This window comes from Dermacentor silvarum, chromosome 5, assembly GCF_013339745.2.
Source record: "Dermacentor silvarum isolate Dsil-2018 chromosome 5, BIME_Dsil_1.4, whole genome shotgun sequence".
Lineage (NCBI taxonomy): Eukaryota > Metazoa > Arthropoda > Arachnida > Ixodida > Ixodidae > Dermacentor > Dermacentor silvarum.
This window is the reverse complement of record NC_051158.1, coordinates 151,024,367-151,029,454: the sequence shown is the minus strand read 5'-3', so window position 1 is coordinate 151,029,454 and position 5,088 is coordinate 151,024,367. Positions and strand designations below refer to the sequence as shown.

At 43.0% G+C, this 5,088-nt stretch overlaps 1 long non-coding RNA gene across 1 annotated transcript; it reads left to right on the top strand.

The window, feature by feature from the left end:
- Positions 1-1,565: 1,565 nt before the first annotated feature.
- Positions 1,566-4,378, top strand: LOC125946065 (uncharacterized). Its single transcript, XR_007467377.1, has 3 exons — positions 1,566-1,710; positions 3,334-3,375; positions 4,200-4,378. It is a non-coding gene; the product is annotated as an uncharacterized LOC125946065 (long non-coding RNA).
- Positions 4,379-5,088: the final 710 nt, after the last annotated feature.

Genomic DNA, 5,088 nt, shown 5'->3' with positions numbered 1-5,088 from the left:
AAAATCGCTTGTAGCAGGTAGCATAATTCTTATCGCTTAGCTTGGTTATTCGAAGAAACGAACATTAGTAACACACGAAATTGAAACTAATATTCTAATAATTAACAAAAATTGACAAATGAACTTCTTAGTTAATTATTTTACGACACATATTGCAATATATGAATTGTAGCTGGTGAGTTTGCAAGACGCATCCACCTAAAATGAATTTCCAGGATAACACCAGTTTCGAGATATTATTGCCCAAAGTGTGGGACGAAATACATGGGCGTTTTAGTTACTGTTGTGCTTCAATGTATAAAACAGCATTTTGGTAACAAAGTAAGTGTAACAACAGTGCATTTTTACGGCGAGTCTGATGGCGCATATTTCCAAACTGGTGTCATTCTGGAAGTTAATTCCAAGTGGATACGCCTGACAAGCTCACCGGCTCAAATTCGTAAATCGCAATATGTGTCGTAAAGTAACAAATAAGAAGCTAATTAGTGATTTCTTGTTAATTAGTTGAATCTATGTTTCGATTGCTCGTGCTACTAATGTCCGCCTCATCGATTAACCCAGCTCAATGATAAGAAATATGCTACCTGCCACAGGGGATTTCTAAAAATTCCGTAAGACTTAAAAATGACCACCCTGTATGTATATATATACACAAAATTGGAGCACAAGACAAACGTCTCAACAAGCAGTGACCAATGACCGATGAATGGGCACCTCCTGGATTCCCATCGGCTTCTATTGTAAGTGGCCAGTGCCCTGTCTGTGTCAGAAAACGGCATTGCCTCCATGTTAAATATGGGCAAGATGGTGGGAAAAGTAGTATGTAAGCATAATAAATAAATATGTTTTTTAAAGAGTGCGTTTCGTTTAGTTGTTAGCCCTTAACGCACAATAGAATGAAACAAGTTTGGGTGATCTCTGCGACGTGGTGTCCATATTTTACATGAAAGCCTAGGTCTATTCTGTAACACGTAGAGACGGGTGCTGGCCAGTGTGCTGGGAAACTGCTTGGCCACCACGCACAATCTACGCTGTTATACTTTGCCGGTGGCAAATCGTAGCCCAGAAGCACAGGGACACATGTTTAATCAATGGGACGGCATGCTGTCTACCGTTCGTCATGATGTCAAACTAACAAGCACGAACAGCGACAATTGTGTACGTTACTGATCCGTAGTTAATTTCGCGCCGGTTGCTTCACGTATTAAAATGAATATTTCTTTTTAATACAAACGATTAAAGCTATGCGCGCACACAGGGCGCGACATTTGCGACGTTTGAATTTTGCACTATTTCCCGCGCGCTCCGTACGTGACCGGCCGGCGCACTGCGTTACCGCGATAAAGAAAATAGTTCCTCAAGGAAGCTAAGCAGAAAACTTTCACACTTTTGCAAACCACAGAAATTGTTAAGAAATACCATTAAATCACAACATTTGTTAATAAATATGGCAATTCATATCTATGAAAGCGTGGATTTGTATGCGCGTTTTTGTGTGAATGCGCGCTTGCGCTGTTGACTCTTTGGCGCATTCCGGAACTTTGTGCGTGCGGCGTATGTGTGCGGGTTGCGTGATGAGTTTGCTGCGTTTTCTGTACCCTTTGCCTCGCTGTGACATCTTTCGTATATTCCAACTTGTTGCCCGCTCGTTATGGGCTACACGTTGCCTCGAAGATCACCATGATCGCCTCCGACTCAGCCACATCGAAGGTGAGTGAGTGTTTCGAATTCCACTTGCTCGTTCTTTGCGACGCTATCAGCAAAAGTGCGTACAGAGCCCGTGCGTGTCTTCCACGCGCTTCTGTGCTCGTTTTCATTACTAGTACTATCCTTCCGTTGCGAGAATTGGTTGTGCAGCACTAGATTTGTGATATTGAGCATGAAGTTTTGTCCTGATTTAACTTCACAGCGCGCTTGCGGCGACGTAAAGCAGCTATGTGGAGCCAGCTAAAACAGGGCATGTTGTGTGCGCCACGATTTTTGGTACGCCGTTCCAGCACCGATTGAAATTAGCCTTATTAATGAGCGCTTGTGCTCTGCCGTTTTGGTGGGCAGCTATGTGGAGCCAGCTAAAACAGGGCGTGTTGTGCGCGCCACGATGTTTGGTACGGTGTTCCAGCACCGATTGAAATTAGCCTTATTAATGAGCGCTCGTGCTTTGCCGTTTTCGTGGAAACAATGCGACGTGAAATAATCCGAACTGTACTGTAATCAAGTATATTTCGTTCGCGCAACGCCGTCCATTGACGTGCATCTACTACATGGCGTGTCGGGATCGGCGAAAATATGCGCGGGGCGTTTTGCCGTTATAATGTATTCTGCTACGCTGTTCGCTTCAGGATCGAGTGTCCAGAGTCCGCTGACACGCCGTGCGGTAGACACGCGCTGTGGCGCGATAATAATAAAGAATTGCAATGGCCTATATGTGATTCTATGTGATAGGTGAGATAAAAAAGGGCTGATGCCAGTGAATGCTGTGAAATCATCAGGTTATGTGTGGTTTGTTTTCCGCCGGTACGCGCGCGGTGAACTTTTTTTTTAACCATTATCTCCCTTCGACGCCATCGAGTACTTCGCGCTAACGCCTTCGCGTAGGCGCTCTATATTCACGGAAAAGGCAGATTCTGTGGGATTCTATGTTCTGCTTTAGTGGGATGAAACATTCAAAATAATGTCATCGTGTGAAGTTTCAGCCTTTGGCCCTTCAGTAAGTGATTGATTTAACCGAGTTCGAAAATCAGTAAAGGAACGAGATGCTTGGGCATATTTGCCGTGTCGTCCCACTGTGCTCCCAGTGGCATGTAAGCGTTATCGACAAATGTCAAAAATTAGCAAGGCTTTTTATGAGATAGAAGCAGACAGCTATGTCAATAAGTTATTTTTGCTTTGAATTCGCACATTAAAGAGGAGAGAGAGTGAGAGGGGAGCGTATCCTTGTGAACTAAAATGCTTTGACATAAGCTTGGAACAATGGTTTGTTGGTGGAGCAGTTCTGTGGACTACTTTGAGAGTAAGCAAACTGCAGTAGCAGCAGTTAGATGGGGAGTAAAAAAATGCAACACAGGTTTTATATGAACGAGCTACCTTTAAGATGTGGCCGCAACAGTTCATGCAGTAGATGAGCAAAAATAATTTTAAAATTTAGGAGAGAAATTAAGAATAAATTATTTGCCCACATCACCCTGCAAGTGGCAAGAGCAGCCATGCTTTAATGTTTTCAATCAGTCATTTATATCCATCCATTTATGTCGGCCTAATCGTCCATGTAGATGTTTTGATTGTTGCTTTTGAGTTATCGTGGCGTCACTTTTTAATACTGACATCTGTTTTCAGAATCAAAATGAGCCTGGAGACGCCACAGCCGGAATGCAAAAGGTGAATTCTTTGGCCATTCATCGTCTAGCATCACCATGATCAAATGCACTGTTGCCAGGAGAATGTATTGCCGGGAGGTATTCTCCTTAAGATTTAGTAAAAATGGTAGCATTAAGTGTCTCCTTTGCGATTTTGCATAGCCTTTGATTTGCTAGTTGATTCATTTATTTAATGAGGTGGGCAGTTGGCACACCCTGTCTTTGTGTCTTATGTACACATTCAGCTGAGTAGGTCTGGGACACAGCGAGCCAATCTGATGTGTAGTGGTAATCGCATTAACGTCGACAGTTATCTTCCTGTTTGAGCTGCTACTGCTGCTTGCCAACACAAGCAGCAGTTGCCCACGATGGCATGAAAGAGGTTCATTGAAGAGTGGCACATACTCTGAGTCACATAACCAGAGATCCAAGCAGGTCCATCAGATGGTTATTAACCCACTTCCCGTCTACATAGCAGCCCTACCCATTAGGCCATTGACCACCAAGTGACACAAATTGGCTGGAAAATAGTTAAAGACAGACACCCGAAAGAATGTGAAGTATCCTAAAAATGCTACTTGCATTAAAGTTTTCAATGCTTTGGTTTACTTACTATTTTATTTTGTACTGGGTGAATCCTTGTTTTTCTGAAGCACATGGCATCCTAACAGCATAACAAGCTATGACATTAATTTTAGTTGTTTTTATTAGTGACATCAGTTGACATTTTAGGTCTGGAGCAGGCAGTATTTCTGTGAGTTATGCGGAGTGTGGCTGTTGTGTAAATGTGCTTAAAATCCTTCAACTACCTCACTAATATTTACCTAAACGTGCCGTTTCAAATAGGTTGGAGAAGTGCTCATTCAGATGATCCTGGCACAGCTTGCCATGGTGGACCAGGCAAGTTTGCAAGGGCCTTGATTCACCATGTGGTCACAGAGAACCTCATGGGCCACTCACTTCTCGGAAACAACACCACCAATAGGCAAAAAGAGGCTCTTGGCCTTATCAGGGTCAACGCTGTTATAGGCAAGTACCGTACATCCTTTTTTCCATTGCATTTTTGCATTCACATTTTGTACTTGGAATTACCAGCTTGCTATTAGCACAACAAATGACTTTCAAGTAGCCTGTGTCTGCAACTACGTGCTACAATAGCCTACTATTTGGAATGAATGCTCATTTGATCTCAAGTCTCTAACGCCTCCATACTAAAGTGCTAAATTTTAAAAGCAGCCTTAACCGCCAGAAGTGATTGGTGGCTCCAACTGACAAAGTTAGGTGTATTTGCACATTAGTTGCACTACTTGACTGTCATTGCAATGAACAGTTGCAATGAAGCAACTACCAATCTGTAGTACCAATCTGTGAAGCTTGCTACCAATCTGGTGCTATAGCGGGTGTGCTTAAGTAGCCTGAAAGTGTTGTTATAATATAGGAATTGTGGAGAAGCTATGCTCAAGTGCAGTTACTGCTCAACTCGAGGGACAGCACTTCCATCAAATTTCACCAATCAAAATGGCCCTCCAGATTCTGTAATGCAAAACATAGTGGTTTCAGCTATTTCAACAGACCACATTGAATTAAAGTTGCTCCTGTCTTGAAGGAGGTCCATGTGGTGGCAGACAGTAGCCTTTAAGCAGAGGGAGCTTAAGTTACGGGGCATAATTGTTTGGTTGTTTCGATCAAAGCAACAATAGGAACAGTTGCGAACTTCGTTGTCAACATTGCTATG